At 44.3% G+C, this 27,259-nt stretch overlaps 1 long non-coding RNA gene across 1 annotated transcript; it reads right to left on the minus strand.

Annotated features, from left to right (window-relative positions):
• Nucleotides 1-27,167, minus strand: LOC123992864. The gene is made up of 4 exons (XR_006831323.1): nt 26,856-27,167; nt 11,718-11,817; nt 1,454-1,646; nt 1-1,166 (listed from the first exon to the last, which is right to left on the minus strand). It is a non-coding gene; the product is annotated as an uncharacterized LOC123992864 (long non-coding RNA).
• Nucleotides 27,168-27,259: the final 92 nt, after the last annotated feature.

Genomic DNA, 27,259 nt, shown 5'->3' on the forward strand with positions numbered 1-27,259 from the left:
TCCTGATAATTATTTAATACATTTTAAATCTGCTGACTAAGACGATAGGGTGAGTTACAAAGTTGCTTAGATGGTCTATTTTACATTTCTGTAGCTGAAATATAGGAGATTGAAAAGACATTATACTAGCTTCAGATGACAGCTGTAATGCCACAGTATAGTTTCATTATTGTGGGAGTAGAACTTAAAAACAGTTTTTTAAAGCACAGTCAAAATTGAGAAACAAAAACAACAGCAGCTTATCAAGAACAAACAGCCACCAGACTATCCAAATGAACTGCACCATCAAATTCTCTCACTTTTTAAAAACCATTTTTCATCAGTAAAACAAACATGTATTATTTGTTGAAACATGTCATTCAATTCAGAACAATTTGAGTCAGTACCAAAACCTTCGGCTCTGTAAATATATCAGTTAAGTATTTTAGCTCTGTCCTTCAAGTTATGAACGTCTACAGCAATAAAATCAAGTCACAGACAGAGTCAGGAAATGATAGGAGGAAGTGGGCTTTGCTTCCAAAGGTTGAGCTATCCTTCATAGTTGTGTATTCTTTTGGTAAAAGTCCTGACGCACAAAAACAATATAAACGATCCAAACTGTCACATCGTGCATCTGTGTGTGACTGGTGGTTGTGTGGATGCAGTCTTTAGACCCACGGCCCCTATAGGTGAACGGCTCTAACACTACATTTTAACACTCAATTTAAGGGAAACATGCACTTAAAAAGCACTTAGTAACAACTGACAGGTAAGAGGTAATTAAAAACTATCTTTACCCAGTGGAGAGCTGGACAAGGGGGATGAGCGAGAGACAGAATGAAGGGGTATATGATAAGGTGGAGGTTTTGGCAGTTCAGCTACCGGTTAAGGGGATAGGGGACAATGTGAGAGAGAGAGGGAGAACTCACTGTGGCCAGACCTCCATTCCTCAGCTCCCCAGGAGGTACAGCCACAGTCACAGCCCCAGCAGCCAGCTCTGCCGCGGGGGAGCGTAGCTAGACACCCACCCAGGATACCAGTCCCCCAAACAAACCACTCTGGGAGGGAACCACCGCAAAGGAAAAGGCGGCAGGATTTTTCCAATGCAGCTGGGCACCGGGCAGCTGCCAAATCGCCGCCACGCTTCTCTTCTTCTTTTCTCTCTCTGTCAATCCCTCGCTCCAGAGCTGAGAGAGGCCCAGGATTGGGAGAGCGGAGGGAGAGAGAGAGGAGAGAGGGAGAGTCAGCCACACAGACACAATAGATAGCCGTGGCTTTGACAATGCCTTCCCCAAACGCCAGAACATTTGCTCCCTCTCCATGACACCCGCATTCAGCCAGACAGACTACGCTGGACACAGACAAAGGTAAGTGCAAAGAAGGATGGAAAGAATGGAGAGAGCAAGCAGGGGATAGCAGAGGGGAAAAAGGGGGTTAGGATAAATGAAGATTAAGATCGGCGAACTGCACTCACCTTTCGTCCGACTCTTTGTTGTGTGTGTTTCATAAATGTTCCGTTTTTTTTCATAGTAATCCATCACAAAGTTTGGGACAGAGTACTGCAACTGTAATGCGATGAGTACTGTTTTGTATTTTCATATGCAGCCTTGCGCACTTTTCAGAATATGGGAAGTGTTTTTTCCCCCGCATGCGGTCATTGTCCAGTCCTAGTTGGAGATTACACAGAAAAGGAAAGGAATGTGAGATAGTCAGCTCAGCTGTTGATGTTTTGCTGTTGTTTGCCCTGAATCCTTCTTGCTTCTCTACACAGTTGCGGCATAAGGACTTTCTTGTCCCCCTCCCTCTCTTTTCACTCACAAGTATAACAGTAAGTATAAGTAGTGCCAATGAGTGTGTGTGTGTGTGTGTGTGTGTGTGTGTGTGTGTGTGTGTGTGTGTGTGTGTGTGTGTGTGTGTGTGTGTGTGTGTGTGTGTGTGTGTGTGTGTGTGTGTGTGTGTGTGCGTGCGTGTGTGTGCGTGCGTGCGTGTGCGGGGGGTGATTGCGTGTCTGAGTGTGTGTACGTACATGAGCGTGTGTGTGTGTGTGTGTGCGTGTGTGTGGAGGGGGGGTGATTGGGTGTCTGAGTGTGTGTACGTACATGAGCGTGTGTGCGTTTGCTCGCGCATACATCCAGTGTGTTTTAATAAGGCACTGGGTCAGATGTGAAGACCTGTCTTCAGCAGCTCATTAAACCTTTCACACCAATCATTCAACAGGAGCCTGCCTATAGGACATGGGAAACACAGGAGAACAAAGGTACGGTGCACCAAATAGCACCTCCGCTACGTTACCCGACAGAACAGACCCACTTCTCTTTTTCTTAAACAATCGCAGCTTGGCTGTGCACTATGGGCAGTAACAATTCCCTTAGTAAGAAACAGACAGTTCTGCCCACTCCACAATATATTGCAGCTACAGGGGCTGTGCATACAGGTGTAGGATCTTAACTTGATCACCTTATTGCAGGATAACTTTCCTGCATAGCAGGAAATGTAAGACATGTAGTGTATTTTGTAATTTTGTAATATCAGACTTGATTTTCCCTTACAAAAAAACAATCAACCCCTACAAAAATGTCCATTAATTATAATTCCCATAATAATTTCCATTGCCTGTAGCTGCAGGAGTATTTTCCTGATGTAGCAAACTGGCTCAAATTAAGATCCTACATCTGTAGTTTCATATAGACAGACCCAGGCGAGAAAAAAGCTTGTTTTTAACGGTTCAGCAGAGAGAGGAAGCCAGGAGGAAACGTGCCACAAAGCAGGCAGAGGAGGAACTTTTCTAGTGAACCTGGTAAGGCAAATACTGTATGTGGCATTGGAGGAGAGACTATGGAGTCTTGGCATTTACTGTCTCTTAAAGACTGGGATGTAGGATTTGATTAGAAAACTATAATACATACAAATATACAGTAGCCAATTGAAAACTACCAACCTGATCATCATGTTCAACCTATAATTGAATTAAACATAAATAGCTTATAAATAGTATATCTAATATCTTAAATACAGTACCAGTCAAAAGTTTGGACACACCTAATTTTTGAAAATATTTTCTATGTTGTAGAATAAAAGTGAAGACATCAAACTATGAAATAACTCATATAGAATCCTGTAGTAACCAAAGTGTTAAACAAATCTAAATATATTTTAAAGTTTAGATTATTCGAAGTAGCCACCCTTTGCCTTGATGACAGCTTTACACATTCTTAGCATTCTCTCAACCAGCTTCACCTGGAATGCTTTTCCAACAGTCTTGAAGGAGTTCCCACATATGCTGAGCACTTGATGGCTGCTTTTCCTTCACTCTGCAGTCCAACTCATCCCAGCTCAATTGGGTTGAGGTTGGGTGATTGTGGAGGCCAGGTCATCTGATGCAGCACTCCATCACTCTCCTTCTTGGTCAAATAGCTCTTACACAGCCTGGAAGTGTGTTGGGTCATTGTCTTGTTGAAAAACAAATTATAGTCCCACTAAGCGCAAACCAGATGTGATGGTGTATCGCTGCAGAATACTGTGGTAGTCATGCTGGTTAAGTGTGCCTTGAATTCTAAATAAATCACAGACAGCGTCACAAGCAAAGCACCATCACACCTCCTCCTCCCTGCTTCAAGGTGGGAACTACACATGTGGAGATCATCCGTTCACCTACTCTGCATTTTAGGAACAAAAATCTCACATTTGGACTCATCAGACCAAAGGACAGATCTCCACCTGTCTAATGTCCATTGCTTGTGTTTTTTGGCCCAAGTATGTCTCTTCTTCTTATTAGTGTCCTTAAGTAGTGGTTTCTTTGCAGCAATCCGACCATGAAGGCCTGAATCACGCAGTCTCCTCTGAGTAGTTGATGTTGACATGTGTCTGTTACTTGAACTTTGTGAAGCATTTATTTGGGCTGCAATTTCTGAGACTGGTAACTCGGATGAACTTATCCTCTGCAGCAGAGGTAACTTTGTGTCTTCCTTTCCTGTGGTGGTCCTCATGAGAGCCAGTTTCATCATAGCGCTTGATGGTTTCTGCAACTGCGCTTGAAGAAACTTTCAAAGTTCTTGACATTTTCCAGATTGACAGACCTTCATGTCTTAAAGTAATGATGGACTGTCATTTCTCTTTGCTTATTTGAGCTGTTCTTGCCATAATATGGACTTGGTCTTTTACCAAATATGGCTATATTCTTATATACCACCCCTACCTTGTCACAACACAACTGATTGGCTCAAACACATTAAGAAGGAAAGAAATTCCACAAATTAACTTTTAACAAGGCACACCTGTTAATTGAAATGCATTCCAGGTGACTACCTCATGAAGCTGGTTGATAGAATGCCAAGAGTGTGCAAAGCTGTCAACAAGGTAAAGGGTGGCTACTTTGAAGAATCTCAAATGCAAAATATATTTGGATTTGTTTAACACTTTTCTGGTTACTACATGATTCCATATGTGTTACTTCATAGTTTTGATGTCTTCACTATTATTCTACAATGTAGAAAATAGTTAAATAAAACCCTGGAATGGGTAGATGTGTCCATGCTTTTGACTGGTACTGTATATATCAGTGAAATGCATGTAATCAAAATATTCCATTTGAAGAATGTTACTACAGGGTACAGTCTGACAGCGTGGCCATATCTTATGCATGCAGTTTGTGTACAAATATGATGTGTGTGATCATGGGGTCAGTCTGTCTCCGAAGACAGAGAAAAAGAGGAAGGAAGAGATGACGAGAGGGAGAAAGGGAAGAGACAGGGAGACAAAGATAAAGGAGAGAGAGAGAGAGAGAGAGAGAGAGAGAGAGAGAGAGAGAGAGAGAGAGAGAGAGAGAGAGAGAGAGAGAGAGAGAGAGAGAGAGACAGAGACAGAGACAGGCAGACAGAAAATAAGAGAATGAGATAGAAAGAGAGAAAGGAGGGGAGAGATGGAAAGAGGGAGGGAGGAGGGAGAGTCAAGGCGAGGCCAGGCCAGGAAGAAATTGGGTGTCTGGTGCACATGCCCAGAAGAATAAGACTGCTCGACACTTCTTAAGTCTTCACTTGTACTGCATGTATTATTTATATTCCCCACTGCAGCTGTCTCAGAGGAAAATTGAGATGTGTCTCTGTCTGATTCATAGCAGCTATGGGCCCTAGCACAGTGCACTGAGGAGCCATTGCCATCCGTTTGATCAAAAACCTAGGAAAAGAGTCTGTTGATGGGGACATCGACTCATATAAATTAGTTATAGGAGGTGTTACCAAACTTGGTTACTTAACGCTGGTATAATGCATTATGATGCGGTTCAAATGCAATGGAATACGTGTCATAAGCATGTGTGACCTTCTTAAGATATGTTATTATCATCTCACAATGATCCTGAATAAAGAGCCGCCATTTTGAGTCAAGTGACATAGAGGGGTATAACTTTCTATAAGATGTATCATAAGACATTATAAAGGCTCATGCATGTTTACAACAAGTAGGCCTAATGAAGCATTGTACAGTGAGTAAATCAAATGTTACCAGTGATAAACTTCTCCACGGTTCTTTTCTCTGACAATCTCTAATCACCAGGGAAGGTGACGGAAACTTTCCGACCCCCTTCTAAAATATGTTAATCCTAATTTAATGAATTATTAGATAATGATCATTCATGAGGATGAGGACATTACAGCAACATTCTGCGAAAACGGAACCTTTTTTATTAGCATGGCTTTCAGTTGAAGACACCTGAACACAGCACAAGACATGCTATTACTAAAATATCATAGAATTATCATATATGTCGTGTATGATGTTCTGTCACATTCTCACCAACAAACTCAAATCACCAAATTACTCACTACAATTATGCCCGTATGAGTTATGCTACTCAACAAACAAAAAAACTTTTCCAGATGAACATAAATTCACCCCTGTCTGTATGCTACATCCCTAGGGTACTCCTGGCACATTTATTCATAGTCTGGAAGTGCCCAGAGGTTCTCACCTTTTGGCAATCTGTGGATTCATCATTATTAGGTAGACATCCCATGTCTGCCCAATGCACTACTGCTTAATGATGACTCGTCACTGAATTTAACATAAAGGCAGAGAATTATTTGGCTTGCCGCCTTAACAGCAGCCAAGAGATGGTTGCCTTACGATGGCACACCAAATGTACAGTCCCAGTCAAAAGTTTGGACACACCTACTCATTCAAGGGTTTTTCTTTATTTTTACTATTTTGTATGTTGTAGAATAATAGTGAAGACATCAAAACTATGAAATAACACATATAGAATCATGTAGTAACCAAAAAAGTGTTAAACAAATCTAAATATATTTTAAAGTTTAGATCTTCAAAGTAGCCACCCTTTGCCTTGATGACAGCTTTGTACACTCTTGGCATTCTCTCAACCAGCTTCATGAGGAATGCTTTTCCAACAGTTTTGAAGGAGTTCCCTCACATGCTGAGCACTTGTTGGCTGCTTTTCCTTCACTCTGCGGTCAAACTCATCCCAAACCATCTCAATTGGGTTGAGGTTGGGTGATTGTGGAGGCCAGATCATCTGATGCAGCACTCCATCACTCTCCTTCTTGGTCAAATAGCTCTTACACAGCCTGGAGGTGTGATTTGGGTCATTGTCCTGTTGGAAAACAAATGGTAGCCCCACTAAGCTCAAACCAGATGGGATGGCGTATCACTGAAGAATGCTGTGGTAGTAATGCTAGCAAAGCCCCCCCACACCATAACACCTCCTCCTACATGCTTCACGGGGGGAATCACACATGCAGAGATCATCCGTTCACCTACTCTGCTTCTCACAAAGACATGGGGGTTGGAACCAAAACTCTCAAATTTGGACTCATCAGACCAAAGGACAGATTTCCACCTGTCTAATGTCCATTGCTTGTGTTCCTTGGCCCAAGCATGTCTCTTCTTTTTATTGGTGTCCTTTAGTAGTGGTTTCTTTGCAGCAATTTGACCATGAAGGCCTGAATCACACGTTCTCCTCTGAACAGTTGATGTTGAGATGTGTCTGTTACTTGAACTCTGTGAAGCATTTATTTGAACTGCAATATCTGAGGATTGTAACTCGAATGAACTTATCCTCTGCAGCAGAGGTAACCCTACCTTGTCACAACACAACTGAACTACTCAAACGCATTAAGGAAAGAAATTCCACTTATTAACTTTTAACAAGGCACATCTGTTAATTGAAATGCATTCCAGGTGACTACCTAATGAAGCTGGTTGAGAGAATACCAAGCATGTGCAAAGCTGTCATCAAGGCAAAAGGTGGCTACTTTGAAGAATCTCAAATATATAATATATTTGGATTTGTTTAACACTTTTCTGGTTACTACATGATTCCATATGTGTTACTTCATAGTTTTGATGTCTTCACTATTATTCTACAATGTAGAAAATAGTTAAATAAAACCCTGGAATGATTAGGTGTGTCCAAACGTTTGACTGGTACTGTATATATTTATGGACATAGGTCAACATGAACTGTCAATTTCCCGACTGCATGGTGCAAAATTGGAGAATATTAACATATGGACTACAGCATTTGGCAGTATAAAATCATGACTTTAAGATATGTACTGAAGTAAGCAGGTCCTGTGGGTGGGATGTGGAGGTGGAATAAATGTATTTGTGTATTGTATGTTGGTTTGTTGTTTTTTGTTTGTCAGCTAAAAAATGTATCAAAACTTGATCACAAAAAGAAGTATGATGTTGTAGCGAATCCACAGGTCTGTGGTTGAAGTCTCATAAAGCAACTGCTCTAAACATGAGTAGTCCAGACAGGACAGAAGCTGTCTGGGGAGAGGGATTTTAGTGGATACTTTGGTAGAAAAGGCAGGGGAAAAATACCCCCCCCCCCCCCAAAAGAGAACGAATCTCCTTTTTGGCTGTTCAAATCCTTCAATAGAAGAGTTCATTCAGAGTTCGCTCACAAGTCGACAAAAAACAACATTCTTCGTAAACATAGCATGGGTGGAAATTGACTTGGTGCATCTTTAATGAATGAGATTCTAGCTTTTTGAATGGGATCATTTTGGGCCAGCAAATAAAAGCCTAGCTGCGTTCGAAAACACCAAATCAGCTGGAGGCACTTTATAACTAAGTGTAATTAAAGTGATACATCACTTTGAAGAAGCCTCATTTCTTTACAACAACCCTGTATCTCTCACAGGCAGACAATTGTCTTTGCACCAAGGAGACAAAAGCACTACAATAATTAGCATGAAAACAAAGATGGGCGTCGGTGTGGTGGTAAACGAGCAGTGCAGTGTTGACCACCTTCCAGATGTGCTGATCAATACAGTGTCTTTTGACTGGTATCGACACACAGCACCATGTGTGAAACTGTACAGCCGTGGAGCCGTGCGGGCGTTCTGCATTCAGAGCATGCCGTTCTTCCAGCAGTGGCGAGAAGGAGTAATAAAAATGGTGCGTCCAAGTCCAGGCTGCAGAGGAGAGCAGCACTTCTGCAGCCAGCCAAAGCGGACTGTGGTCGCCGGTGTGTGTGTGTGTGTGTGTGTGTGTGTGTGTGTGTGTGTGTGTGTGTGTGTGTGTGTGTGTGTGTGTGTGTGTGTGTGTGTGTGTGTGTGTGTGTGTGTGTGTGTGTGTGTGTGTGTGTGTGTGTGTGTGTGTGTAGGGCTATCAATCACACCCACCATAGGCCCTTCACCTACGCATACGTGCGCATGCGCACATGCATACACACAAACGCATACACACACGCATACATACACGCATACACACACACACACTCTCTCCCTCGCATAAGACTAACACACACAAACACAAATGCAATCTCTTATCTCCTAACACACACACACACAATCATGCACTTAGTGTCACTGCAGTCAGATTGATTAAAGTGAGAGAGGGATCAGGCTTTCCTTTGCATTTCTGCACTTATTAATTCACTGACTAACTCAGGCTGACGTGCTTGGGGAGAGAATCCAGTTAAGTGTGTGGGAGCCATTAAAACTACACCCAGAGACATACAGTAGACCACTGTTCTACAGAATGCCTCTGTTTTGATGAAAGAATGAGGTACTTTTGATCAAAGAGCAGCAGTAGCTTTTCACATTTGAAAAATGAAAGCCTGTATTCCATACAGAACTCACAAACGCATGTGTCTAGTAGGTTCTGGAGTAGGCATGCAATCTCACAGAGCTTCTTTGCAATCCAGTAGAAAATCAATTCACTTCAGTTTTCATCATATATCTTGACGCTGGTCCTCACAAGTGTACTTAAAGACGTAATCCTTAGATGCACTTCATCTTACAGCAATGACATACACTACCTTTCCAAAGGTACGGTAGACTCTTCTATGTGATTTCAATGCTGCATGTGAAGTGACTGAGATATGCAACATAAAGATGCCACAGTACATTCTAGGTTGGCATCCAGATCTTAAGAATAATGACTGCAATTCACAGATACCCCTTGTCTCGGCCCGACAATTGACATCGACAGTAAAATATCTAAGCAATACTGGAAATAGACAATGTTTTTGATGGACACCATTCTTTTGAAGACAGGGGCATGTCGAGTGAAGTATACAGACAGACAGACAGACAGACAGACAGACAGACAGACAGACAGACAGACAGACAGACAGACAGACAGACAGACAGACAGACAGACAGACAGACAGACAGACAGACAGACAGACAGACAGACAGACAGACAGACAGACAGACAGACAGACAGACGGGCAGACAGACAGACGGGCAGACAGACAGACGGGCAGACAGACAGACGGGCAGACAGACGGGCAGACAGACAGACAGACAGGCAGACGGACGGACGGGCGGGCGGGCGGGCGGACGGACAGACAGACAGACAGACAGACAGACGGGCAGACGGGCAGACAGACAGACAGACAGACGGGCAGACAGACGGGCAGACAGACGGGCAGACAGACAGACAGACAGACAGACAGACAGACGGGCAGACGGGCAGACAGACAGACAGACAGACGGGCGGGCGGGCAGGCGGGCGGACAGACATATCATAGACACTGTAAAAATAACTCTGCTTACTATGCATCCTCTCTTGCTACAAACAACCTGACAAATAGCTGGAGCCAGGATGAGTTACAATGTCACCAGCAGTCTACCAGCAATGAACCGACTGACCGGCTCTCTGCTTCACAATCTGTGTCCTGTGTCTCTAATGTTCAAAACCCCATCGGCAACAAACAAATCACACCTGTTCCCTGTTAAAGTACCACCAGTAGCTCGTTTTGGGATTGGGGAGGAAACCTGATATGAGCCCCTGAGGCGCTGTACAAGGTGAGGCACTATATTTGAGCAGAGCCCTGGGAATAGGGAGACATTTGGGACTCACCCATAGACCTGTTGGTGTTGCTTTATTATGTTTACACCAAATACATACAAGCAACAACTTACAGACGCACACAAACAACGATCTCCTCTGCCCAGACCCGCATGCTCATACCCCCATCCCTAGTGCCTGCATTATGGTTTGCCACAATGGCCTTAAATGTTGATGTTTCTTTAGAAAGCACATATTCATACAGTATCTACTCAGACATATAATGAGAGGAGGGTGACTGTCACTGATTATCTCTCCCTTCCCACTAAACATATGATAAAACATGAGGGGGAACCAGCCCATGCCCACAGGCCTCCAGGCCTCCAGGCTCCTCTATCCCAGTGAGAGGCAGGGAGAGGAGACCAGGACCCACACACTCCTCAGCCCCGGCTGGTGCTGTAGTAGCACCCACCGCTGCCCCACATTCCTCTCACTTAACTGGGGCAGCTGGGGCTTAGCTGAAACTCATTTGGCAGCCAGGGCCCTGAGAGAGATGGCTGGGGAGGAAACAGAGGAGGAGGAGGAGGAGGGAGGTGTACGGCTGGAGCTCCAGACATAAATAATGACCTGTCACGAAAGCGATCGTGTGAGTAGCAGTCATTTTTGGTGAAATTAAAAAAAATTGTCCTGGAGATTAATAGCTCTCTCCGTTCCTCTCCTTCACTTGGACTGATACTCTCAGAATGGCTGCTGCACATTGAGACAGCTGAACATGTTGAATATGGAGCACACAAGATGGACGCTAAACGATCTGGTATGATAGGTCTTATGAGTGGCAAGGACCTATTATCTGAACGAATTACACAAGAAAAATAAGCCATTACACATACCTACACGGACACACACACAGTGTAAAGGCTATATATAAAATCATATTGATTTACTTTGATAACTTTCCTAATTTTATCAACCTAGCCCTTCCTCATCTGTGCGTGGTGTTATCGTCTTATGAAAAGAGGTGAGTATTATATGAACAACCTGTAAATTGGTCCTGAAGGGCCTCTTCAGTATTTAGTATTTAGTGAGCTGATAGAAGTAGTGTTTTATGAACAGTGCTGTTGCTTCATGCCGTGAGCTGTGATGTTGTGTGTGAACGTGTGATGCTGTGTGTGTGTGTGTGTGTGTGTGTGTGTGTGTGTGTGTGTGTGTGTGTGTGTGTGTGTGTGTGTGTGTGTGTGTGTGTGTGTGTGTGTGTGTGTGTGTGTGTGTGTGTGTGTGTGTGTGTGTGTGTGTGTGTGTGTGTGTGTGTGTGTGTGTGTGTGTGTGTGTGTGACTACAGTTGAAAATTAAACTGCTGGAGAGAATTGTAGATTAATGTGCAAATACATGAAACAAAGTAAAGGAAGTAAAGTAAAGGAAGTAGTGTATTTGGCTGTGTGTGATGCTGGTCTACAGATGGCAGCTGTGTTGGGGCCCACCTCAGGGGGGTTAGACCAAGCCACAGTCCACACAGGAGAGAACACCAGTCATTCCACAACGTCCTCCGAGGCAGATTCGGTGTTCTTTGCCGCTCACGCCCTATGACAAAACAAACAGCATTTGTGATGTTTGGCTCGCCGCTAGGATTTCAGAAAAAAAATATATACATAAATCTTTCCCTGTCTGTCTCGAGTCTCGCTGCCCAACTGCTGTCAGAGAGCTGTGGGTGTCGAGATCAGCTCAACCCCCCCCCCAACTGACTCCCTCAGGACAGGGGAGGTTTGTTATTTATTTTTAAGAATACCGCTAGTTGACTTTTCTTTCCATTCCCACTGTACTTTGGGTTGGGCGAGTGTAAACATTCCAGAATCATACGTAGCACACTGCTCACACAGTGGTGTGAAGTACTTACTGTAAGTAAAAATACTTTAGACACAAAGGTCTGTAAATCTGGAAAATGTCAAGAACTTTTGAAAGTTTCTTCAAGCACAGTTGCAGAAACCATCAAGCGCTATGATGAAACTGTCTCTCATGGGGACCACCACAGGAAAGGAAGGCCCAGAGTTACCTTTGCTGCAAAGGATAAGTTCATTAGAGTTACCAGCCTCAGAAATTGCAGCCCAAATAAATGCTTCACTGAGTTCAAGCAACAGATGCATCTCAACATCAACTGTTCAGAAGAGACCGTGAATCAGGCCTTCATGATTGAATTGCTGCAAAGAAACCACTACTTAAGGACACCAATGAGAAGAAGAGACTTGCTTGGGCCAAGAAACACAGCAATGGACACTAGACCGGAAATATGTCCTTTGGTCTGATGAGTCCAAATTTGAGATTTTTGGTTCCAACCACCATGTCTTTGTGAGACACAGAGTAGGTGAACGGATGTGTGGTTCCCACCGTGAGGCGTGGAGGAGGAGGTGTGATAGTGTGGGGGTGCTTTGCTGTTGACACTGTCTGTGATTTATTTAGAATTCAAGGCACATTTAACCAGCATGGCTACCACATCATTCTGCAGCGATTCACCATCACATCTGTTTTGCGCATAGTGGGACTATCATTTGTTTTTCAACAGGACAATGACCCAACACACCTCCAGGCTGTGTAAGGGCTACTTGACCAAGAAGGACAGTGATGGAGTGCTACATCAGATGACCTGGCCTTTACAATCACCTGACCTCAAACCTACTGAGATGGTTTGGGATGAGTTGGACCGCAGAGGAAAGGAAAAGTAGCCAACAAGAGGTCAGCATATGTGGGAACTCCTTCAAAACTGTTGGAAAAGCATCCCAGGTGAAGCTGGTTGAGAGAATGCCAAGCGTGTGCTAAGCTGTCATCAAGGCAAAGAGTGGCTACTTCGAAGAATGTCAAATATAAAATATATATATAGATTTGTTTAACACTTTTTTGGTTACTACATGATTCCACGTGTTATTTAATAGTTTTGATGACTTCACTATTATTCTACAATGTAGAAAATAGTCAAAATAAAGAAAGACGCTTGAATGATTAAGTGTGCCCAAACTTGTGACTGGTACTGTAATCAGAAATACAAAGAGGTGTTGTGTAAATGACAACAGACAGTTAGGAATAGGCTATTCTACAGAAGAGACAAATACCCTTTAAGCTTTGTCACTATGATAAGTCTGCGGCAAGCATTTGTCAGTGATAAGCCTGCAATTGGTATCTTACATTTACATTACATTTACATTTAAGTAATTTAGCAGACGCTCTTATCCAGAGCGACTTACAAATTGGTGCATTCACCTTATGACATCCAGTGGAACAGTCACTTTACAATAGTGCATCTAAATCTTAAGGGGGGGGGTGAGAGGGATTACTTATCCTATCCTAGGTATTCCTTAAAGAGGTGGGGTTTCAGGTGTCTCCGGAAGGTGGTGATTGACTCCGCTGTCCTGGCGTCGTGAGGGAGTTTGTTCCACCATTGGGGGGCCAGAGCAGCGAACAGTTTTGACTGGGCTGAGCGGGAGCTGTACTTCCTCAGTGGTAGGGAGGCGAGCAGGCCAGAGGTGGATGAACGCAGTGCCCTTGTTTGGGTGTAGGGCCTGATCAGAGCCTGGAGGTACTGAGGTGCCGTTCCCCTCACAGCTCCGTAGGCAAGCACCATGGTCTTGTAGCGGATGCGAGCTTCAACTGGAAGCCAGTGGAGAGAACGGAGGAGCGGGTTGACGTGAGAGAACTTGGGAAGGTTGAACACCAGACGGGCTGCGGCGTTCTGGATGAGTTGAAGGGGTTTAAAAGGCTTTCATTAATATTAGTTAAACTAAAAATAGTGCAATCAATTCACAGCAATAGCTTTATAAAACCAACCAGTATGGGTGGAGTGGAAAACATAGATGACCTCGAATATCAGGATATCCCTTAAAATAGAACATCAACAATAAATTATGTCAAAAACATTGTCAAGAAGTCGCACTAGTTTTACTCTGCCAACTTCAGATTAGCGTTCAAACCTTTTCCGCTAAAATGATGACTATTCTTTTGTTTTGCCTAGATTTTGTTTTAGCGAAGGAGGTGATGGCGAACAAGAAAATAAACATTTGACATCTTTTGGCTGGGCAGCCTTGTTTTCCTTCCAATTAAACTTTTATGATACCATTCAGTCATTTAACTTCTCAACTCCTGACTTACACAAACACGGGTGCTACTGTATATCACTATATTATTGATAGACACCACTAGCGTAGCCGCAGGGAAAATGCCGTAATCCGTTTCTGTTTCAGCAGACCCAGGGGCATGGGCAGTAATTAATGGAGTTAATGTTTCCCTACTGAGGAAATCTCTGATTACTCAAGGTAACACAGAGAATGGACTCTATTCATAAAACTCTTGCTGTTCTCCTAAAATGTAAGTATTACCTAAACAAGTACTTTTCCAAAACCACCATATATATGCCCCAACCTTCAGTTGATTGCCTTTCCAATTACATACACTGAAATACCACATGTAATTTGCCTGTTTCAGCCATGGGCAAAAAAATATTATAAACGTCTCTTGCATATAGGCCATGAAATTATGACGCAGTTTCTGAAAATGACTCACAATTGCGAGGCTTGGCAAAGTGGTTAATCATGTTTACAAAATTCCCGAGTTCCCGTATCTCAGTGCAAGAGACATGACTGCAGTACCTGGTTCAAATCCAGGCTGCATCACATCTGGCTGTGATTGGGAGTCCCGTAGGGTGGCGCATAATAGGCCCAGCGTCATCTGGGTTTGGCTGGTGTAGGCCATCATTGTAAATAAGAATTTGTTCTTAACGGACTTGCCTAGTTAAATAAAAAATACATTTAAAAAAAACTAACTTGGGCCTCCCGGGTGGCGCAGTGGTCTAAGGCAGTGCTGGCTGTGCCGTCAGAGACTCTGGGTTCGTGCCCAGGCTCTGTCGCAGCCGGGCCGCGACCGGGAGGTCCATGGGGCAATGCACAATTGGCCTAGTGTCGTCTGGGTTAGGGAGGGTTTGGCCGGTAGGGATATCCTTGTCTCATCGCGCACTAGCAACTCCTGTGGTGGGCCGGGGGCAGTGCACGCTAACCAGGTTGCCAGGTGCACGGGGTTTCCTCCGACACATTGGTGCGGCTGGCTTCCAGCAGTGCGGCTTGGCTTGGTTGGGTTGTGTTTCGGAGGACGCATGGCTTTCAACTTTCGTCTCTCCCGAGCCCATATGGGAGTTGTAGCGATGAGACAAGATCGTAACTACTAACAATTGGATACCACGAAATTGGAGAGAAAAATGGGGTAAAATAAATAAATAAATAAAAAGCTAAGTTAATGACAACCGATCAAACTCCTAACTTCATGCAGAAGCTGTTCACTGGCCTAAGTACATTGCTAAATAAAAATTCAGGAGCTCAAAATATCTATTTTGTTACTGTATATGGTGACTTCTTAGAGTCCCCTTAAATTCTATGGATCCTCAAGCATCCACAGAACAACTGATCATCCCCAATCTGCTGTTTAGCTATTGTTCTAACTTTTCCTTTTACTAAATAATAATTACAAAGTCAATGGACCTTTGTCTAAAGGTCCAACATATCCCTAATAGGTTCACCCTTGGCAGCTCTAGAGCTTAAAGCCCAGCTCCAGACTCCTACCCCAACCCCAAGCCCTAGACCCCAGCCTCTGCATAGTTTCAGCCCAATGTCAAACCCCAACTCAACCCAAACCTCAAAATCAGCCCAAATCAGCAGCCCAAGCCCAAACTCAGGCAAATCTAGAAAAGCCAAAAGCCAGCCCAGACCAGACCTGCTCCTTCCCCAGGTGGTCAGCCCCAGCTTGTAAAGCCAGCCCCCCATGCCCCAGCCCAAAGCCAATCCCATTGGGGAATTTCAACAGACTTTCATTTCACTTCTGGCTTCTGTCCAGGCAGCTTGAGCCACAGCCACACAAAGGACCCAAGTTTCAAGTTGAACGTGAGAACCACCTCATCTCTTGACCTCTATTAGCATATGAATGGTGCAGAAAGGAACTGAAAGCAAAGAAAGATGAGGGAAAGGGAGAGTGACCGAACACAGCTCAGAGTGTGCCCTTGGCCGACTCTCCTCCTCAGTTTCAGTTACTGTGAAAACAAACTATGCCCTTTCATACAGATCTCTTTACAGGGTGGCACGCTCTGACAAAGAGCTACGCCCAAAAACATGTTGCTCCAACATTGCGAACACAATTTGGAAAATATGATTGGATACACAAAAACATTGCAAAGGTTTTTTTCTCGCTGTCTACATGTCTGAAATGTGGTTAAATGTATCAAATTAAATGTATATTGGGGGAAACCATCTGCGCAAAGAGCATACATTTCCTATAAAGAAAGTGCCTATTGACTATAATATTCAATGCATCTCAATAAAATTCATGGCAGTTCAGTTGCTCTTATTTTCAGTTGTGTTAATAGGTGTAAATCTATGCTGATAAAGACCAAATCATACCTTTACTGTGAGAGACTCATTGGATAATCTGCCTAGCCAGCAGTCCCCAGGTTGGCACTATTCATTGAGTTTATCTGGGAGCGGGGAGGGGAGTCAACCACACTGACCTTACTCTCAGTCCACTAACAAAAGGGCACGCTCTCTCTGCCCTCAGCTCCAGCTGGTTAGAGGAAGAAATAGAAGAGGTAGGTGAAGGAGTAGAGGAGGACCGGAAAAGAGGGGGAGGGAGACAAAGACAGATCACTAACTCATCAAAGAAATTCTATCAGTACAAAAGTGGGGTCCAATGTGATAAGCAAAACAGTTATTTCGGACACCAATGACAACCACAATGCCCATGTGTGGTAACAATACATCCAGCAGTGTTATAAAAAAATGTGATGACCCAACCTTAAGTGGCAGGAGTAGGGAGAGGAAGAAATTACAGCTGAGGTGTGGACTCCAGTTACATGACATGGACTAGAGTCTGACTCATCACAAATTTGATGACTTGAGACTCAACTTGATAGAAAAGAAAATAACTTGAGACTTGAAGACTCAGGACTTTGACTTGATACTGATGACTTGAAATGATTTGTGGATTACTCTCCACGCAGCCAGCTACTGTAGCCGCAGCATCGCATTTGCAAATAGTTTTTTTGCAACAGATTTGCGAGTGAAACGCACACTCGGCCCTCTGATTGGACCAGCAAACTGTCAATCAACACAGGTCGGGTGAGCTAGCGAAGATTGCTGATTGGATCGGGTGCAGCGCAAACGCCAAATTGTAGGGAGAGAGGATTGCCATAAATAAATATGCAGCTCTATAAATTGTTTGGGGATCAATAATATGAACTGTTTACTTGGTAAGCTCACCAGCAATGGGTCATCAAGCAACAATTACTGTTTTTTTGGTATGTCAAAATTGCTTGAAATGTATCATTTACGTATGAAGCATTTGGAATTTGTTGTTAAAATGAATGATTGAAATGTGTTGTAAACCAAATAATGAAAAGGGCTGTATGGTAGCCTTAATAAATAGACAAATATTTGTAGTCATTGCACATGTAGATTTTTTTTCTTACTTCACTTGAGACTTCACTTGATAAAAACGCGTGACTCGACTCGACTTGCTCTTAGAATGCACGACTTGGATTTAACTCAAAGCTCGACCCATTCTACTTGGGATTCAAACTGAAATTATAGTGGCAGGCAGGAAGAGGCATATGAACGTCAAAGACATTGGCTGCTGTGGACATACAGTATGTTATATTATGCTTGGCCTGCCAGTCCTCAACATGAAACAAAGCTCTGTAAATCTGTTTTCCGTGTGTCCATTATCCACCTCTCTCTCTCTCTCTCTCTCTCTCTCATTTCCCCCCCCTCACTTTGTCTGCCAGCTACACACCACTCCTGTATAATTTGTTATTTTCTTCATATTATTGTCAGAGAAGTGAGAGCAAGAGAGTGAGCTGCCAGGAGAGGCAACATTTCAAAGGCACGATGCGAAGAATAAAAAATATCACATATTATCTAGCTTCTATCTTATTCCATTGTTGGAAAACCACCAGTATCTTTACACCCAGACAAGCACCCGATTCTCACAAACACCTTTAGTGGCACAGAAAAGTCTTTCCGTCCGTCTGTCCGAGGTAGATTATGTCCTGTGAGGTGTGAGTAGACAGGGCTTGGAGGAGCATCCGTCTGTGCTGTGGCATTATTGCTCTCCTCCACTGCTTTTATCATCTCTATAAATCTCCACTGTCTGAGCCCCAGCCTCCCCATAAAGAGCCAACCTGTGAGCATCACCAGAAGAGAGAGAGAGAGAGAGAGAGAGAGAGAGAGAGAGAGAGAGAGAGAGAGAGAGAGAGAGAGAGAGAGAGAGAGAGAGAGAGAGAGAGAGAGAGAGAGAGAGAGAGAGAGAGAGAGAGAGAGAGAGAGAGAGAGAGAGAGAGAGAGAGAGAGAGAGAGAGAGAGAGAGAGAGAGAGAGAGAGAGTAGTAGCCCGTACCCAGACACATCCATCTCACACGCCTCTGTCTGGAACAGACAGACGGACATGCCTGGTATATACTGTAAGCTACAACTGAGATTTGAACTTTATAATATTGATCAGAAACATCCAATAGTATAACATTTTAGACCCCAAAGACTCATTGTCTTGCAGGAAAGCACATTTTGAAGACTTGGACTGGTTATTACAGTGCAGAATCACTGGTATGAGGATGTTACATGGGCAAGCTACAGTAGTACAGTGAAAGGGAAATAGCAGATAATAACAGAAGAGAGATTGGTGGATTGATACAGGGTTCAGAGGAAGTGCATTGCCACAGGATCTCTCCAGTGTCAGTCAATCAAAAAGACAGCTCTCTGAAAAGGAGAATCCACACAGATAAGTGACCCAGGTGCCGCCGAAGATTGTTTCGTCTCGCACAAAGCCGAGATAACTCTTACACAACGTGAACCGCAACCAAGAACAATGGACACAATCTACACCAAACGACTGTTGAAAACTACCTATCGCTGTATTGTGTGCGTCAAATATGTCCACCTTCAGTTAGCAAGTAGGCCTACAGGCTACTCTTAGTACAGTATCACCTTTATGGAGAAAAAAAACACATTTGAGTCAATAACTAAAATGTACCAATATTGACCTCCAATAAAGCACAATGTTCTGTGTTTATGTATCCTCTGTGCAGGCATGCCGTTAGCTTTATGTCAACAGACGACTGAGTCCTTTTACCCCGTATTCATAACACAGCCCTGATGTCACCGAGATAACCTTAAGTAACCACTGACGTGGATCTGCTAGCTAGACCAAACACAAGGCTTGAGTTGACACATAGAATGTACTTTGCCCAAAGACGGCTAACTTGAAACATCTTAAAACATTCACAACTATTTCTTCATGCCATTTTGAGTCCGTTTGAACTTTTGAACAGTGAAATATCACCGCAAATATCCCTTTTTTCCATGTCATTCTGAGTCACTTTTGACTGTTGGATTCATAGTCTTCAGTCAGTTTCTTATGATTCCCCATTCAGTTCTGCCAAGGCTATTCAACTATTCCTCTGGCAGTGACAGATGGCCAGGAAGAATCATTTGATCACTTCAACAGTATATGACATATTTCTTCATTTGGCATCTCTTTACAAGGCACATTAAACTGGACAAGGAACTAACACGGTCCGTTCTCTAGCCTCGCTCCCACTCACCCTCTCATTAAATGGTCCTCCAGACAGTGACAGCGACTGTGTCAGATTGGAGACTTGCCGTGCAGCTCATACTGAAATAAATATAATCCACTCCACCTTCCCACCTATGAGCCTCTTTATACCCTTCAATATCATAATCACACAACAATTTTCTGACAAGCACCAGAAAACATGTTTCAAAACATTGAACAAACCCCCTTGAGGTTGCAATTTGAATATCAGCCACTTGTACAGAGATGCAGGACTCCCTAGACGGGATACCTCAGTATCTGCCCATCAAAGCTCTGTCTACCCATCATGCCCTAGCCTTTGTCCTCTCCCCAGGAGAGATGTGGCAACACCCAGAGGAGTGGCATTAGATTGATGCATCTATTTCCAACCATCATACAAGCCCTAGTCCCAATGACTGGAGGGCAATAGTCATTGGAGCGTTTCAATGTCCCTCACCCCGGGACTAAAAAGTAACAAACAACTAAATGTGACAGGGAGCCGAAGGGAGTTGACAAGTTCACAGCTCTTTCAGAGAACATGGCTTCAGACTGCTTGATGGATCCTGGGCCTACAGAGGGCAAAGCCAGTAGTAGTGCACTACTTTTGACCAGAGCCCAATGGGCCAAGGTCTGGGCTCATGCCTCCCCAGGCCTCTGGCCTCCATTCTCCTTCCTCTGGCTCGGCATCCAGGGTGATGTTTAATGAGAAATCTTTATTGGAGTTCTCTGGGAAGAGTTGGGCCCCATGAGGTTTCTACTCATCCCAAGTTTAATTGTGAGCTGCTTGCTTGCTTGGCCCATGGCCTATGTGAGGCTACCCAAGTATGTTATTATGTCGAAAACGATGCCAATGATGACTTTTACAACTGTAATTAAGCTTATGAGATAGACAATAATGTGTGATCATTTGATCATGCCCACTGTCACATCTGAAAACATTCAGTCTAAATCTTTTCATTTACTCAAAATCACTGCTGTCATTTGATCAAAACCAGCCTAACGTGTGTCTGCCTCAATGTTTTTTTTATCTATGAAATGATTGACAGATTGATCATATATCCTCTTGGCAATTCATCAGGAACCATCCATCATATCTACTGACAAATCTACTGACCAGGCAGGTAGCCTAGCAGTTAAGAGTTTTGGGACAGTAACCGAAAAGTCACTGGTTTGAATCCCCGAGCCAGCAAGGTAGGGGTGTTATCGTAAGAGTAGGGGTGTTAACCCCGGTGTCCTGGCTATATTCCCAATCTGGCTCTCAAACCATCACGGTCACCTAATAATCCCCAGTTTACAATTGGCTCATTCATCCCCCGCCTCTCCCCTGTAACTATTCCCCAGGTCGTTGCTGCAAATGAGAATGTGTTCTCAGTCAACTTACCTGGTAAAATAACGGATAAATAAATAAACAAAAAAGGTGGTGGAAAAATCTGCCGCTCTGCCCTTGAGCAAGACAATTAACCCGACAGAACATCTGCTCTCTGTGGATGTGGATTAAGGCATCCCCTGCACCTCTGATTTAGAGAGGCTGGGTTACATTTCAGCTGAACGTATTCAGTTGTGCAACTGACTAGGTATCCCCTAGTATAGCTGGTGGTTCATAGTCAATACTCAATGTAAAGAGGACAATAGGGTGGTTCATAGTCAATACTCAATGTAAAGAGGACAACAGGGTGATTCATAGTCAATACTCAATGTAAAGAGGACAACAGGGTGATTCATAGTCAAATACTCAATGTAAAGAGGACAACGGGGTGATTCATAGTCAAATACTCAGTGTAAAGAGGACAACGGGGTGATTCATAGTCAATACTCAATGTAAAGAGGACAACGGGGTGATTCATAGCCAATACTCAATGTAAAGAGGACAACAGGGTGGTTCATAGTCAATACTCAATGTAAAGAGGACAACAGGGTGATTCATAGTCAATACTCAATGTAAAGAGGACAACAGGGTGGTTCATAGTCAAATACTCAGTGTAAAGAGGACAACGGGGTGATTCATAGTCAAATACTCAGTGTAAAGAGGACAACAGGGTGATTCATAGTCAATACTCAATGTAAAGAGGACAACGGGGTGATCCATAGTCAAATACTCAGTGTAAAGAGGACAACGGGGTGATTCATAGTCAAATACTCAGTGTAAAGAGGACAACGGGGTGATTCATAGTCAATACTCAATGTAAAGAGGACAACGGGGTGATTCATAGTCAAATACTCAGTGTAAAGAGGACAACGGGGTGATTCATAGTCAATACTCAATGTAAAGAGGACAACGGGGTGATTCATAGTCAATACTCAATGTAAAGAGGACAACGGGGTGATTCATAGTCAAATACTCAGTGTAAAGAGGACAACGGGGTGATTCATAGTCAATACTCAATGTAAAGAGGACAACAGGGTGATTCATAGTCAATACTCAATGTAAAGAGGACAACGGGGTGATTCATAGTCAAATACTCAGTGTAAAGAGGACAACAGGGTGGTTCATAGTCAAATACTCAATGTAAAGAGGACAACGGAGTGATTCATAGTCAATACTCAGTGTAAAGAGGACAACAGGGTGGTTCATAGTCAAAATATGTCTGTTATGCCTCAGTTACCAAACAGCATGGTGATTGTACTGAAGCCATTGCTCATCTCTACCAAACCTTAGCCAATGGGAGGTAATGATAGACACAGCTGTCAGTACCTGAGGGGCTTCTTTCATTAACTTTCTCTGTCACGACCAAAGGAAAGACTGACTTAAGAGAATGGAAGGGTGATTAAATCATGGCAGCCGAGAAGACAGTTGGTAGAGAATGTTTTTTCTAATGCTAAGAGTTATGGGTTCGATTCCCACTGGGGGCCGTCCATATGTAAAAAATGTATGCATTGACTGTAAGTTGTTGGACAAAAGCATAAACTAAATGGCATACAGTATATTAGCTGGTGCAGTAGAGTAGTAGCACCACTTGTCCCACACTTCCTAGTGCTCTTGCACCACTCTCTGCCCAGAGACAGGCTGAACATACATTTCTCATCAACAGGTTTCTCAGAAAATGTTAGTGAACAGGTGTCATAGTTTACTATGATATTGTCACGCCCTGACCTTAATGAGCCTTTTTATGTCTCTATTTGGTTTGGTCAGGGTGTGATTTGGGTGGGCATTCTATGTGTTGTATTTCTTTGTGTTTGGCCGAGTGTGGTTCCCAATCAGAGGCAGCTGTCTATCGTTGTCTCTGATTGGGAATCATACTTAGGTATGATCCCTCCTAGATCCCTCCTATGTTTTGGGATCTTGTCCTTGTGTTGTTGCTGTTGAGCCCTACAAGGCTGTACGTTTTGTTGGTGCTCTCTTTCTTGTTTTTCTGGTTATCATTAAAGAACATGATTAACCTACCCCACGCTGCATCTTGGTCCACTTCTTCAGACGATTGTTACAGAAGATCCACCACAAAAAGACCAAGCAGTGTTTTCTGGAGGAGTGGACATGGGAGGAAATACTGGGAGGAGATACTGGAAGGCAAGGGACTCTGGGCGCAGGCTGGAGAATATCGTCGTCCTAAGGAGGAAATGGAAGCAGCAAAAGCGGAACGGTGAAGATACGAGGAGTTGACACGACGAAGCATGCACAAGAGGCAGCCCCCCAAATGTTTTGGGGGTGGCACATGGGGAGATTGGCTGTAGTCAGGTTATAGACCTGAGCCAAGTCCCCGTGCTTACCGTAGGGAGCGTGGTACTGGTCAGGCACCGTGTTATGCAGTGAAGCGCACGGTGTCTCCAGTGCGCGTTCACAGCCTGGTGCGCTACATTCTAGCTCCTCGCATTTGTCGAGCTAGAGTGGGCATTCAGCCAGGACGGATTGTGCCGGCTCAGCGCTCCTGGCCTCCGGTGCGTCTCTTTGGTCAAGGATATCCTGCGCCGGCTCTGTGCACTGTGTCTCCGGTGCGCCTCCACAGCCCAGTACATCCTGTGCCAGCGCCTCGCAGTTGCCAGGCTAGGGTGAGCAGCCAGCCAGGATGGGTTGTACCAGCTCTGCGCTCCAGACCTCCAGTGCGTTTTCACGGCCCAGTATATCCTGTACCAGCTCCACAAACTAAGCCTCCAGTGATGATCCATGGCACGAAGCCTCCAGTGATGATCTAGGGCACGAAGCCTCCAGTGATGATCCAGGACACGAAGCCTCCAGTGAGGATCCATGGCACGAAGCCTTCAGTGATGATCCATGGCACGAAGCCTCCAGTCATGATCCATGGCACGAAGCCTCCAGTGATGATCCATGGCACGAAGCCTCCAGTGATGATCCATGGCACGGGCCATCCAGTGATGATCCATGGCCCGGAGCCTGCATTGAGGATCCATGGCACGAAGCCTCTAGCATCGGTCTCCAGTCCGGGGTCTCCAGCGACTGTCTCCAGTCCGGAGCCTACGGTGACGGTCTCCAGTCCGGAGCCTCCGGCGACGGTCTCCTGTCCGGAGCCTCTGGCGACTGTCTCCTGTCCGGAGCCTCTGGCGACGGTCTCCAGTCCGAAGTATCCGGCAACGGTCCCAAGTCCGGAGCCTCTGGCGACTGTCTCCTGTCTGGAGCCTCCGGCGACTGTCTCCTGTCCGGAGCCTCTGGCGACGGTCCCCTGTCCAGAGGCTCCGGCGACTGTCTCCAGTCCGGAGGCTCCGGCGACGGTTGCCAGTCCGGGGCCTGCAGAGAGGGTTCCCAGTTCGGTGCCTACAGCGAGGGTCCCCAGCCCGGGGCCTACAACGAGGGTCCCCAGTCCGGGGCCTGCAGAGAGGACCGCCAGTTCGGGGTCGGCGACGAGTCCCCGCACCAGAGGCGCCACCAAAGTGGGGGGTGCCAGAGGTGGAGCGGGGTCTGCGTCCCGCACCGGAGCCGCCACCGAGGATAGATGCCCACCTGGACCCTCCCCTATAGGTTCAGGTTTTGCGGCCGGAGTCCGCACCTGTGGGGGTGGGGGGTGGGCTGTCACACCCTGACCTTAGAGAGCCTTTTTATGTCTCTATTTGGTTTGGTCAGGGTGTGAATTGGGTGGGCATTCTATGTGTTGTATTTCTTTGTGTTTGACCAAGTGTGGTTCCCAATCAGAGGCAGCTGTCTATTGTTGTCTCTGATTGGGAATCATACTTCGGTAGCCTTTTTTGCCACCTATGTTGTGGGATCTTGTCCTTGTATTGTTGCCGTTGAGCCTTACAAAGCTGTACGTTTTGTTGGTTCTCTCTTTCTTGTTTTTCTGGTTATCATTAAAGAACATGATTAACCTAACCCACGCTGCATCTTGGTCCATTTCTTCAGACGATTGTTACAGATATACTGTACCTACCTCATATCTATGTAGTAAGAGAGGGCATATCTGTTAGATAATATTGCATCCTCTGTATGTCATTGAATTTCTGTCAAAGTGTGTATTGGAAAGCTACAACCAGAACCACTATGATCTTGGATTGAACTAAACAGATGCCACATACCTCATTTAGGAAAGGTCCTGAAATACTATCAACGTTACATGTTGTCTGGAAATTCATAAAGAAGTGTGTACTTCTGTGCCTTATTTAATGAGTAAATAACAAGGAGGCTATAGGGTAATGTACACAATGTTCAACTCTACCAGCACTAGCTCTCTCTCCCCCTGGTGACATATTCTGCCCCAGTTCTAGAAGCATAAATTATAAATCTGGCAACACAATGTCTGTGGGGAGGTCACCACTGACACCAACCAGTTGCAAGGCATGAAACATGCTGGGATATACCTGGGTAGTGTTCATTAGGGCACACACCGGAAAATGATTTTAAAAACGAAATTAGCATTTCTTATGGCGGAAGTCCCGCTCCTGTTTCAGTCTGTTTTCTTCCATTTGATACCAAACGAACACGACCCAGGAATTATATCTTCAGTATTTGCACAGCCAGGTAAGCTGCCTAATACTATGAATAGTAAAACGACAGGTTCATTATTGTATTCTTTCTCTCTGGTGATCATACCAAGATGCTGTTTATTGCTGCAATACAATGATTTCAGGGCAAAATATTCCACTACTATGTTGAAGTTAATGTAAAATTGTGAGAATAGAATAAATAGAATGGAATAGAATTGGAATATAACATTGTGACATTAAGTGTGTGAAGATAAGTGATCTTTGAAAATGGGCAATCATTCAAGGCTGCAGTATGAGTCTCAGTATGCAAACTATGATCATTTGTTTCTTGACATCTGAATGCATGGTAGTGAATCAACATAAACAAAATGTACTCTACACTCTGAGAAAAAAAGAGTTCCAAAAGGGTTCTTCGAATGTCCCCATAGCTGAACACTTTTTGGTTCCAAGTAGAACCCTTTTTGATTCCAGGTATAACTATTTGGGGTTCCAACTCAAAAGGGGTTTTATCTGAAACCAAAAGGGTTCTGCCTGCAACCAAAAAAGGGTTCTTCAAAGGGTTCTGCTATGGGGACAGCTGAAGAACCCTTTTAGGTTCTAGATAGAACCTTTTTTTCTAAGCTTGTATTGAAGAAAAACAGTTTTCACTCTTTCAATGACCACTGTCAAATAAGATTGACCAGAGCCATGTACAATATCTCTACATATTGCTCCAACCTGCACGCCCACGCCGTAGTCATTTCTCACTGATTCTTCCTTTATTAAAACCCCTTGGCTTCGGTCAAGACAGCAAGATAAATCCTTCTACGGCTAAGGCTCTGGACTCCTATTCCAAGTCTCTCCAAAAAAGGGTCGCATAATATGCTGTGGAAGAATGCAGGCAGTTAAACCAGTTACAGACTACAGTAGGTGTCACTCAGCAACACTGAAGGGCATAAAGAGAGTCCACGTGTCTGTCTGCTCACCCTGTAACGTTGCACAATTCTCAACCAATAAATCCTTTCCAGCACGGTGCACCCTATAACACCATATTTCCACATACAAGCAAACATGAGATGAAAGAACTTTTGACTGTGCAATAACCAGGAGAAATACATTAAATGGAAACTGCTGTCACTTGCTTGAGAACCTCATAGTACTGACCTTATCAGAAGACCACGGGTTTCTCATCTCTCCTTCCTGCTCATACTTCACACCAGCTCCCTCTTGCCTTTCTTTTGAAGTTAGTCCCTTCAGATCCACTGTTTCTGAGGCAAAGTTAGTCTGTTCATTTTCTTCTCTTCATTTTCTTGCTTCTTTCAGCTGTTTTGTCTAGTGTTCCTCTTTCGGCTATCTCTCCACACCAAAACAAAAGGGGCAAAGAAAACGAAAGGAGAGAGCTGTGCAGCGAGAGAGCATGACAGAGACAGAGAATGTGTGGAACCAAAGTCTGCTCGGACACAGTCACCTCACAACTCTCCTGTTCAAATTTAGAGGCTGGACCTGGTAGAGCAGAGCCGAGCCCCACTGAGCATGCTCAGAACTGAGAAGCACACTTTTAAATTAAC

Source organism: Oncorhynchus gorbuscha, linkage group LG13 (assembly GCF_021184085.1).
Source record: "Oncorhynchus gorbuscha isolate QuinsamMale2020 ecotype Even-year linkage group LG13, OgorEven_v1.0, whole genome shotgun sequence".
Taxonomy (NCBI): Eukaryota; Metazoa; Chordata; class Actinopteri; order Salmoniformes; family Salmonidae; genus Oncorhynchus; species Oncorhynchus gorbuscha.